The sequence below is a fragment of the Etheostoma spectabile genome, chromosome 10, assembly GCF_008692095.1.
Source record: "Etheostoma spectabile isolate EspeVRDwgs_2016 chromosome 10, UIUC_Espe_1.0, whole genome shotgun sequence".
Classification (NCBI taxonomy): Eukaryota; Metazoa; Chordata; class Actinopteri; order Perciformes; family Percidae; genus Etheostoma; species Etheostoma spectabile.
The window spans coordinates 22742536-22755525 of record NC_045742.1 but is presented as its reverse complement, the minus strand read 5'-3'; the positions used below and the strand labels follow the sequence as shown (position 1 = coordinate 22755525).

Here is a 12990-nt window from a genome sequence, read left to right as displayed (position 1 = left end):
GCTGATCTTACTACACTAGACATTACCCTGTCAGATGAAAAAACGCAATATAGTTTTGTCTAAGTGAGAGTTTCTGTCTTTATAATGCCTATGCACAGTAGGCCACAACGTCTTGGCTTCACTTTGCAAATCCTGAATCATATACACATTATTTTTTAATTCTTATTTTGTCACGCTGTTTCCCAGCTTCTCTTACATGTTTGGTCTTTCATCACACTTTTCATGTACTGTAGGTGTACATGTGGGTATACATTGAGAATTAAACTCCTTTGTAAAGTATAATACGTTGGAAAATGACTGACTTAATGAAGGAGGTCAACAGTTAGAGCGAAGAGAGGTAGAGGTGATTGGTACCTGGAATGCAGTGTGTGAAACAAATATGGAAACATAAACATAAATGCTGGGTGATGTTGGATTTTATTGGCAAGTTTCAGGCTGCAACTGCCTTGTAAGAGATATGAATCTACCCCTGCAGCCAACTCCACAGACCCAAAGCTCTCACCTGCTGTATTATCTAACATAATACACATTTGTGTGTGTGTGTGTGTGTGTGTGTGTGTGTGGGTGTGTGGGTGTGTGTGTGTCAATTGGACATTGACTGGAGATCATCTTACATTTTGGATATGGTGATATTAAACAATTGTCTTTTCCAGGTTTTAAAGGCTGCATCACAGTTAAGTGATGTTATTTTCTGAATTTGCCAGACTTACTAGCCTGTCTATTATTTGCCTTCACCCACTTAGTCATTATATTCACATCTCTGATGATTATTTATCTAAAATTTTCATTATATTGTGTGCATTTTTTGTGAAAATCCAACCCTATAATACCACAGCAATATCGACACACGTCTCCATGTTGCTCAGCTATAGCACATGCCTGCAAACTCAGAAGGGCTGAAAAGGTGTGTGTGTGTGTGTATATATATATATATATAGAGAGAGAGAGAGAGAGAGAGAGGAATACAAAACATCTTTTGGAAATTGATCTTAATGCCACAATTCAAAACAATTAGGATAATCCAGCCTTTTAAGGACACCAATTTTCTTTGTGAATGAATAATGTATTGTAAATAAGTAACTGTTCTTCCTTACAGGGGGAATACGTACGTTAAATTTCCATAGAGGCAGGCACATTTTTATTTTTAAAGGCCATTTATTTAATGGTTACTGGATAATATGCATTCTGATAAAGTTCCCTTGGCTTTTGGAATTAAAATACCCCCTCCCCCCACATCATCACATACTCTTCACCATACATAGAGATAGGCATGGGGAACTTTCCATAAGATCATCTCTCAATGCAAATCAAACCAGCTATTAAGCTAACAAAATGAAACCATGCCAATATGTAGGTATGGTGAAGGGTATGTGATGATGAGGGGGTTATTTTAATTCTTGTCAATGCGCTGACTTATGATCTACGCCTCTCTGATGACCGGCAGGCAGTGGCCCCTGAGGCGTCGGTGCCAAGTGTGCGATCAAAGGCAGCGATCACTACAAGCTGATGTACATGATCCGAGTAAGGTAAACTGGGTGAATCCCCGATCAGTAAAAAAAACTAAATCTGCTCTGAGTCTGGACATCCCTACCGAACTGTAGTATTATTATTGTTATTATTCATATCTTTTGAACTGCCCCTGTGATGCTATCAAGATGATGGTGAACCACACTACTTGTAAAAGTGTGTATGTGCTTTTGAAGCCTAAGTTGTGTGTTGATACTGTTTACAAGTATTACAAGTGATGAAAGGCAGCATGAGAAATGATTGGTAGTAGTAGAGTGGTAGTGGTATTGGCAGTGACACACACAGCATCCTTCATATTGTTGTACTTTTGGCTTTGTTCTTCAATTTCAATTTGGTCCCTGTTTATATCCACACCCCATCATGTATGTAATTGTTCATCTTCAGAGGCAAATCGCTGTAGCTCTAATGTACACACCCATCTATTTTCTATCATCAGCGAGTGAACAGGCCACTGTTCATTCGAATGAAATGTGATTTCAATAAGCAGTCGAGTTGGAGTTTGAGCTCCCTTTATTCTCATATGTATAAAAATACAATGAAATGACTGCTGGCATGGCTAATCATCTTCTTTAATCTCTCCCTGCTTTACTGTGTGTGTGTGTGTGTGTGTGTGTGCGTGTGTGTGTGTGTGTGTGTGTGTCGGTGTGTCGGTGTGTGTGTGTGTGTTAGGGCTGTTGGAACGAATACCAAATATTGTGCATACCGAGTAACATTAGTACAACATCACGGAGCTAACGTTACTTACCGAGTATCGTTAGTACAGGGAGGAGTGACAGGCTGCGGCTGGAAATCGGAAGGACGGGAAATATGGAAAACATGACTTTAAAATGAACATCCACCTAGTTAAATTGCTTATGTTATCATTAGTTAGCTCGTTCTTGTTTCCTAACTGTGTCGCAAGTTATAGTAGCGTTAGCTTAGCTGAGAGCTTCATGGAGAAAGCTGTAGTTTAGCTATATAGTAGCATTGCTAGCTTTAGCTTATAGTTTAGTTAGCTGCCCCACAGCTGTCAGAGTTAGCTTTGACTTTATATATTGCCTTTTATTAGCTGTATTCTCAGTATTGACAGCACAGTTTGGCTTTGTCATTAATGCCGTTAGCATCGTGGCTAACACTATTGCTAATTAGCTAGTTTATGACAAATTGTTTTGGCTGTGCTTTCTAACATAATGGCATTGTGCCAACAAAGCAAATTTAGCCTTTACAATAGAGCCGCTTCTAAATGTTAAGAAAGTTGCGTGCAATGCACCATGACGTAGCTAGGCTAATGGCTAATGTTGGACGTGTAACAACAACCACATGCGTTTAGTGACATTGACAATGCATAAGCGAGCCTAGTGTAGTACATATTAATAACAGGCTGCATTTAAGCATTAAATATTCAAATATTCTTTCAATATTTAAAAAATTAACAAATAAAATTTGGTATTATAAAGGAAGATTGACAGCTAAAGTATGCGTGCACAGGAAGCATGAAAAAATAAGATTGTGTTCTTAAATGTGATTTCACATGGCTGGCTCACGTGGTGTGTGTTGTGCGTGCGTGCGTGCGTGTGTGTGTGTGTGTGTGTGTGTGTTTGTGTGCGTGCATACAATACAGTTTGTACACAGAAAGCATAAGAAAATGTGATTGTGTTCTTTCAATGTGATTTCACATGGCTGGCTCACGTGGCTTGTGTGTGTGTGTGTGTGTGTGTGTGTGTGTGTGTGTGTGTGTGTGTGTGTGTTAGGGCTGTTGGAACGAATACCAAATATTGTGCATACCGAGTAACATTAGTACAACATCACGGAGCTAACGTTACTTACCGAGTATCGTTAGTACAGGGAGGAGTGACAGGCTGCGGCTGGAAATCGGAAGGACGGGAAATATGGAAAACATGACTTTAAAATGAACATCCACCTAGTTAAATTGCTTATGTTATCATTAGTTAGCTCGTTCTTGTTTCCTAACTGTGTCGCAAGTTATAGTAGCGTTAGCTTAGCTGAGAGCTTCATGGAGAAAGCTGTAGTTTAGCTATATAGTAGCATTGCTAGCTTTAGCTTATAGTTTAGTTAGCTGCCCCACAGCTGTCAGAGTTAGCTTTGACTTTATATATTGCCTTTTATTAGCTGTATTCTCAGTATTGACAGCACAGTTTGGCTTTGTCATTAATGCCGTTAGCATCGTGGCTAACACTATTGCTAATTAGCTAGTTTATGACAAATTGTTTTGGCTGTGCTTTCTAACATAATGGCATTGTGCCAACAAAGCAATTTTAGCCTTTACAATAGAGCCGCTTCTAAATGTTAAGAAAGTTGCGTGCAATGCACCATGACGTAGCTAGGCTAATGGCTAATGTTGGACGTGTAACAACAACCACATGCGTATAGTGACATTGACAATGCATAAGCGTGCCTAGTGTAGTACATATTAATAACAGGCTGCATTTAAGCATTAAATATTCAAATATTCTTTCAATATTTAAAAAATTAACAAATAAAATTTGGTATTATAGAGGAAGATTGACAGCTAAAGTATGCGTGCACAGGAAGCATGAAAAAATAAGATTGTGTTCTTTAAATGTGATTTCACATGGCTGGCTCACGTGGTGTGTGTGTGCGTGCGTGCGTGCGTGTGTGTGTGTGTGTGTTTGTGTGCGTGCATACAATACAGTTTGTACACAGAAAGTATAAGAAAATGTGATTGTGTTCTTTCAATGTGATTTCACATGGCTGGCTCACGTGGCTTGTGTGTGTGTGTGTGTGTGTGTGTGTGTGTGTGTGTGTGTGTGTGTGTGTGTGTGTGTGTGTGTGTGTGTGTTCTTCATTTTGAATTTAATCAGTTGGAAAAAAAGATTTTGAAATCCCAACAAACCCGTGTGTCGGATCAATAATAACATGTTTTTCTGCTGTTCATGTGCCATAATATGATGTTTTTGTTTTTCTCTTTATTGGCTCACAAACACCTACCCTCTTTTGTTTTTTTCTTTCCATTTTTAAGCTTGTAAAGACAGAGATACAGAAGGACATTTTAATATCCATTTGAAATGATGTCAAATCAAAACAAGACAAAAAAAGAATATTGAAATCCCATTCAAATCACAGTACACATATTCAAGCAACTCTAATTGAAATGGAGCAGGGCTCTGCCTTGAACGCTGTATCCAGTTCTAATGAAACACGCACAGAAATCTTCAGAAAGGAAAACAATTTATGATACAATTAAAACAGATGAGAGAGACTTTGTTCACAGTTTTTTACAGAATGAAATGTAACATATTCACAACACTGTGTTCAAATAAAAATGACCCTATTAGGAGTGAGGCCCCTGACATTAGCAACAGTTTAAAGGTAATTAGTGATATTGAAATATGTACGACAGTTTGGGAGCCAGCGGAAAATGTGGAAAACTACGCTAACCATACAAAAACTGTCTTATCTATCCACGTATATTAAGATGCAATTGTTTGAATGTTGTCTTGGGTGAAAGTACATTTACATATTAGGTGTTTTTGCCCGATTTCATCAGAATACTGTACATGTGAGCCAGGATACATGTTAATACCACATGGAAATGGAGTTGAAGAGTGCTTTTATTTTGTCAGTTAAATGTAATGTATGTCCCGACCCAGAGCGCCATAAACCGAGCACCCCCCCCTCAACATGTATATAATGTTTTGTGTCCCTGCTAACATTACAAGATATAATTACACACGCGCTCAGGACCTATACATGCACAAATGGAGAGATGTCATAGTGAGTGGGCTGCCAGCTGGACCAGCGCCCTGAGCGGGGGGGGTACGGTGCTTTGCTCAAGGGCACCTGGCAGTGCCCAGGAGATGACGTGGCATCTCTCCAGCTTCCAATCCACACCCCGTACTTTGGTTCGTACGGGGACTTGAACCAACGACCCTCCGGTTCCCGACCCAACTCTTTATGGATTGAGATACTGCCACCCCAAAATTATGCATCTAGATGTAGTCTGGACAACATTTCCTTTTGAGAATCAGAATGATACATGGAAGGCTGTGGTCAAGTCCAAGACCAAGACCAGGACTAGTTGAGACTGAGTCAAGATCGAGTCCAAAAAAAGAGAAAGTCTAGGCCGAGACAGAAAAAAAAAAAAGAATCCTCTCCAAGACAACTGACTTACCTGCTCATATTTTATCGACGTGAGAGACCGTATATCTTCTATTTTAAAATGATCATTTTGCTTTATTGCTTTATTATCCTTGATCATGCAACAGGTTTTCTTAATAAATGCGATGGAATATGCAGGATATTTATGCAATTTTTTGCAACAAAATTGCGGGAATTTGCAAAAACTACAGTTTGGTGAAAAAGAGAGTTTTTGTCTTGTCTCTTAATTACGTCACTTCATACCGTTCCCATGGCAACAGGGAAAATTGGCTGCTTTTGTGTGAAGTAAACGCAACATTTTTCAACAACTATTTTGCCACAGAAATGCGGGGATTATGAAATCACGCATTATTTGTTTGCAGGAATCTGATGGTTATGCAGCGAAAGTGCAGCGTATTTGACAAAACGCGGCCCCTGCATACATGTGCGAGCTTTGGCTGATTATGCATGGGAATATGCGATCGCATAATCACGTTTTTCTGGAGGGACTGTATTATACCATTTACCCCCCTGGGTGCTGGTCTCCTTAGTCATTCCTGTAGTGAACAAAAAGATCTGTTGGTCATGGAGCCTTCTCCTTGAGGGCCCTTCATCTTTGGAATGGGCTCCAGGTTCATGTTCTACATGCTCACTCAGTTCACATTTTTAAATCTAGATTAAATACCAACCATGTATTCTTTATTATTACTGCTTTAATTCTGCTCAGTTGTCTTGTTACCGTGTTATTTCTGTGTTCCTTTGATTTTAACCCTTGAATTGTCTTCACTTTCGGGACCCTCTCGTACCCCCTGTGACTTATTTGGGGTTTTAAAAACAATTCTGAAATAACATTTTACTTCATAATCTATTAACAAATATTGTCTTTATCTCAATTTCAAACAATTGAGATCACATATATGTTTAGGTGAATGCAATCAGTCTCTATTAGCACACAATTAAAAAAAATGGAAGTGGGATTTCGTTTTTTGTCATAAGGTTATAATTCATGTTAAAAATCCACTGTGGAAAAAAACACAAGTGGGCATATCGAGAATGATTTTCTGAATTGAGTCAGAAATACATGTTTATCACAGAAAATAAGGTAAGGCCGTTGATTTTCAGGTAGAAAAAAAGACTTTTACTATTTTTCTTCTTGTAAATATTTGAAATGGGTCAATTTGACCTGAATGCCATATGAGGGTTAAAGGGCACTGAGACCATGTTGAATGGGGATTTTACACTTTAAATAAAATATGATTGAATGGAAAAAGGTCTCGAAAAGGTCTTGAGTCCGAGTTAAGAGTGTCATCTCTCTAACGCTCTGTCCGTACTGTGTCCTGTTTCTTGAAGGTGCCAGTGGAGACTAGAGAGATGAAGACCATATCCCTCCTCTTCCTCCTCCTCCTCGCCTCGGGAGCCTGTGACGACGTCAAGTACATCTCCAAGAGGAACTCAGGTAGGATGAACAGCCCTGGCGTTCGATGCCAGCGGTCATCTCGCTGTTTTCTCATCTTGAAAGATCCCAGGCTTTTGTCTTTTCTGAGGCTCTGTCTCCAGGGCCATGGAGCTAGAATTGTTTCTTTATTGCACGTGAGAACATAAAGGATCTTAAAGAAGAAGAAAAAAACGGTTGACAGAAAAAGTTATCACACTGATAGCAAAAAAAAGCGTTTTATGAGAGAGAAAAAAAATACCAATAGCAAAAAAAATCTCTCTCAAAATACTTTTTTAACTCTCAAATATACATATTTTTTCACTGAAATTATTTATTTTCTCTCATATAATAATAAAGAAACAATTCTAGCTCCCTATAGGGCTGGGTACTTTTTAGGAATTGCCTCTAAAGTATCATGTATTGAAAAAATGTCTCTTTATTCAATTCCCAATTTCAATAAGGAGTATTCCCCATGTGCATCAGTGAGCCAATAAGCATGCGGCATGCTTTTACCCAGATCTAATAATGTCTGTGATTGGCTGTCTCACGTGTGAAAAACTCTCCGTTCTGCACAGAGACGGGGCTCACGTAGTAGAAGCTGGAAAATATATAAAAAGATTTGTGCCGTAATCTGTAGTTTTGTGGAAAAAAAAAATTGGTTTAACCCTTGTGTTGTCTTCCCGTCAAAATTGAAAATCAACCCTTTTTATTGACGCTTTTTATCAAAGTTTTTCTTACGTTTTTGTTCCTTTTTTCAACACTTTTGTCACTTTTTTTTGACGTTTTCAACACTACGTAACTTCTTGACTTTAGTTTTACAGTTATTTTGGAATTTATGGTCGTGGAACCTCATTCATAGGACATTATACCTTATGTTTGGGTTAGAAAAGCAGAAAGTAGGAATTAATTTGACTTAAATTAAAGGAATGGATGTTGATGGATAATCACAGACTGGAATATGTCAACTTTTACTCAAAACTACTCGGAAACCACTTCAATTTGTTTTCCCGATGCTATAAAATTGACTAAGACGCCCCAAAATGAATGAAAGTAGAGATTTGTACTTGCCAAAGAGCGTTGGGTGGAATCAATCATGTTATTATGTGTAGTTAAAAAGAACATTGATATAGGAAAATGGGTCAATTTGACCCGAGGACAACATGAGGGTTAATAAAATTGGTATTGTTTAGGAATCAAAGTCCCAGGATTGGTATCGATACAAGTTCCAAAAATCTTTGAACAGTGCCCAGCCCTATCAGTCTCTCACTTATGTTGCCTATGTTTTATTTTTTATTTTTTAGTTTCTCTGTCATCCTTTTTCATTGCAGTCCTCGGACGATAATGCCCCCTCTCGCCTTTTCTCATACTACTCCCCGCTCTTGTTGCTGTCAAATATGCTCCTTCTCTTCTTCTCTTGTCCTTTCTCATGCATTGCCATCTTCTTAACGTGACGCCGCGGATGTGCACTTGAACTTTGCTCGCGCCATTTCTTTCTTTTCCACAATCACCGCCCTCAGAAAACCCTCCAAACTCTGTCTCTCTCTAAGCTCAGATCTCTGTCTTTGTGTTTCCTCGCCTCTATTGCTGATCTGCTGATGCCGTGTAATGACTGCTCGCTGTCATCGCTGCTGCTCATTTGTGTATCGTTGGCCAGCTGATGACAAACCTGCTGATGGTCTTTTATCCGGGATCGATTTGTTGTTTCTCGATGATCGGCTCGACAGAGAGAGTGTGGTTTGGGCCATTGGCGGTTGTGCTCTCTCTTAGTCATTCTTTGTGTGACGCTGTATAGTGATTGGTGCGCGTGTGACAGAGGTGTACGCATTCTCGCCTTGTTTTTTTGTGCGTCACTTTCATGTCTCTGCGTTTCAGGGACATAGACATGCCAAAGGTCCACAATTTAAGTGTGTATTTTTTTGGTAACTAGTTGCGGTTGTTATAACGTCCAATCATTAAAATTAAAATGATCCAAACCAAGCCCCTCCTCTATTTAAAAGCACCACTTCTGTGAATGTGTGTTAACTATCTGTGTGTCTATCTGTGTGTGTGGAAAAAGGTGGTACATGATTTTGGTAAGCAGTTTGAACCCCCCTCCCCCCCCCCCCCCTTCACTGCCATGCATACTGTATGTTTTCCGAAATAAGGTCCCATGGGGTCCACCAGAAGTGTGTGTGTGGGGGGGGGGGGGGGGATTTGGCGCTCTGTATGATGCACTGACCATTTGATCTGCAGTTTTCGAAGTAGAGGTTCTGTAATTATAACTATTAGCCTACCAACAGCATGTGTAATGGCATTGTCATGCAGCCTGCCAAGTCCAGAAAGTGATAAAAACACAGAAAATTACTCAGAGACTTTTTAGCCAACTCAGGTCATCTAATTATAACAATCCAGTTAGAATTGATTCCCCTGTACTGTAATCCTGCCTCACTATTCTGCTTGCTTGTATAAGTGAGAGCGTAGGTGCTGGCTGTTTAATGGAGGGAATTTAAGGGCAACCATAACAATCCTTTAGAAATCATTTTGTAATTACACCCACATCTAAGAATTGCATCACAGGGTTTTCACTTCAAATCAAGTTCCATTTGAGCTTTAAAGGCCCTATTTATTTATTTGTTACATGAGAGCATTGCATATTTATGTTTTTCTATGTGCTCTTCTGCCTGGTTTGACTTAAATGGTGCTCAGTTGAAAACAATGTGATGCCCCATACGCCCTAGCTCCAATCAGGATTTAGCAACATTTGGATCACATTTGTCATTTGTATTTCTTTAATTTTTGGGCTTTTGTTGCCTTTATTTAATAGGACAGATTACTGCAGGGAAGTGGGAGAGAAGGGGCCGACATGCAGCAAAGGGCCACTATCAGAATTAAACCTGTGGCTGCTGCGGTAAGGACTAAGAACTTAAAAAAGGCCTTAAAGCATTTCTTTTTAGCAAAGCTGTTGGTCCCCTTTAGATATCCTCTCTTCTAAGAATAGCTTCGTTTTCTTTTTTTATTCTATCTTTTTTTGTTTTCTTTTTCTCTTTTTTTACCTGTAGCACTTTGAGATCTATTGATGGAAAGTGCATCATAAATAAAATGTATCATTCTTCTTCTTATTATTATTATTGAGCTGAGCTACAAGGGCGCCCCTTAAATCAGATTCTTTTTACACATTTTTGGGTTGTTGGTTTTCTGATCGGCCCACACAGTTTTGAAAGGAATAGTTCTGTCAATTTTTGGGAAACATGCCCATTCACCTAAAGCTACATGTAGTGCGTCGCTCCCACTAGGCAATTCCTTTTTTAAGTATTTTTATATTTTAAGATAACTTTTTGGGCATTTTAGTCCTTTGTTGTATATGACAGCTGAAGATGTGAAAATGGAGCAAGAGAGAGTCAATATTCAATACCTAAATGCTTCCACTGGCTCAAAGTTATGCTGATGACACACACATCTACATGACGCTGTTGCCTGGAGACTACAGTCCAATACCAAAACTGGCTAGATGCATTGAACAAACTTATGACTGGATGTGCCAGAACTTTCTTAACCCTTGTGTTGTCTTCCCGACAACCATGGAAAAAAATCATTTTGGTCGCTTTTTTTTCAACATTATTATTGTTATTTTCAACATTATTATTATTATTTTATTCAACATTTTTGTCACTTTTTCAGTGTTGTGGGTGCTTTCCTTGATCTTTTTTCCAAGATTTTTTGATATTTTTAATGTTGATGTTTTCAGCGCATATTTCAATAACCCATTTTTTGTGACTTTTCCTTTTTTTTTTTTTTTTTTTTTTTTTTTACTGAAAATGGGTCAATTCGACCGAAAGAACGAGATCCAGGGTACAAGCGGCCGAAATGGGTTTCCTCAGGAGGGTGGCTGGCGTCTCCCTTAGAGATAGGGTGAGAAGCTCAGTCATCCGAGAGGAGCTCGGAGTAGAGCCGCTGCTCCTTCGCGTCGAAAGGAGCCAGTTGAGGTGGTTCGGGCATCTGGTAAGGATGCCTCCTGGGGGCCTCCCTAGGGAGGTGTTCCAGGCACGTCCAGCTGGGAGGAGGCCTCGGGGAAGACCCAGGACTAGGTGGAGAGATTATATCTCCAACCTGGCCTGGGAACGCCTCGGGATCCCCCAGTCGGAGCTGGTTGATATGGCTCGGGAAAGGGAAGTTTGGGGTCCCCTACTGGAGCTGCTGCCCCCGCGACCCGATACCGGATAAAGCGGATGAAGATGGATGGATGGATGGGTCAATTTGACCCAAGGGCAACATGAGGGTTAAATTAAATGAAGGTGATGAAATGAGGTGGTTGTTTTTGGAGCAAAAGTGGAACAATTAAGAACCAGCACCCAGCTTCAAACAACAGACAAAGCCAGAAATCTGGGTGTAGTCATGGACTCTGACCTGAATTTTAGCAGCTACTGTATATTAAGACCATAACAAAGTCAGCCTTTTACCACCTTAAAAACACATCAAGGGTGCAAGGACTTATGTGTCAACAAGATTTGGAAAAACTATCTTCAGTAGACTAGACTACTGCAACGGGGTCTTTACAGGTCTCCCTGAAAAATCAATCCAACAGCTGCAGCTGATTCAGAACGCTGCTGCGTGGGTCCTCACTAACACAAGGAAAGCTGATCACATCACTCCAGATCTGAAGTCTTTACACTGGCTTCCCGTCCCCCAAAGAATAGATTTCAAAATTCTTCTGCTGGTTTATAACTCGCTAAATGGTTTAGGACCAAACTACCTGTCAGATCTGTTAGTGAATTATGAGCCGCAGAGGCCTCTAAGGTCATCAGGGACGGGTCTGCTTGCCATCCCCAGAACCAGAACCAAAAAAGGGGGAAGCGGCGTTCAGTTTCTATGCTCCGTATATCTGGAACAAACTCCCGGTGAACTGTTAGCGCTCTGCTCTTTTAAATCAAAGCTGAGGACTTTCCTTTTCGATAGTGTCTTTGTTGAATTCCGCCAAAACCTCTGATGGAATAGAAAAGTGATTCATGTTTTTTGATCAGATAGATAGACAAAAAGCGATGAGTAGAAATACCACGCTTCGGTTGAATTTATCTGGTGAGAGGACATCCGTCTTTGGTAAAGCTTGGTGAGGGTGGCACCCTTTTGCTGTCTCTCCATTCACCTTTTGTTTGGCATTCGCCGTGCACGTGTGCGCTTACACACACGGGCATTCCTGCGTGTGTAAATGGTCTCCTTTGTGTCATATTAAACAGTGACTGTGTGTGTGGGCGCTGTATATATCCAGGTTTTAAGTGTGTGTGTGTGTGTGTGAGCTCCGTAAGTGTGCTCCATTGTATGCTCACTTGATGTGCTCTCACCTTCTGTGTGTGTGTGTGTGTGTGTGTGTGTGTGGGTGTGGTGTGTGTGTGTGTGTGTGTGTGTGTGGTGTGTGTGTGTGACAGAGAGAGGTGTGCACAGACCAATTATGTGATCAGAGCAGAGCCAAGCGGACATTTATGGGGGCGACCGTTACAGTCGGCCAAAGATACGCTGTTAGATCTTTTCTCTCCCTCGCTGCTTGTGTGGGTGTGTGTGTGTGTGTGTGTGTGTGTGTGTGTTACTGAACAACTTATGGATAGGAACTACCATTTCTTTTTGTCAGCCCCCCCGCTGTGCTTTGATGCAGCACCCGCCGCAGAAAGAACGTGGACAAATTGTGATGAGACACAGCAGAGGGATGTTTATACAAAAATAAGGCAAAGCACATGGTAGTTAAATGTGAATGGGCCAGATTTTTTAGCTCTAAGAACATTTTATTTTCAAATGTGTTATTTCTATTACTTTTAAGGAAGATCCTACTCAAAATAAGTAGATGATTAAATGAAAAAGAAAAACAAGAGAGGCATTTATAAAGAGGGAGTGTCTTATCCTGACAACTGTCATGTCAGTTTCTGATCGCACAATTCATTGTGATTTGAAATCTATCGATCTTT

At 40.1% G+C, this 12990-nt stretch overlaps 1 long non-coding RNA gene across 1 annotated transcript in view; it reads left to right on the top strand.

Moving 5' to 3' along the window:
* Nucleotides 1-6050: 6050 nt before the first annotated feature.
* LOC116696657 (uncharacterized) overlaps nucleotides 6051-12990 on the top strand; it is a 20694-nt gene continuing 13754 nt past the window's right edge. Inside the window, exon 1 of the long non-coding RNA XR_004333794.1 lies at nucleotides 6051-6136. This is a non-coding gene — a long non-coding RNA (uncharacterized LOC116696657). The remainder of the gene's footprint in view (nucleotides 6137-12990) is intronic.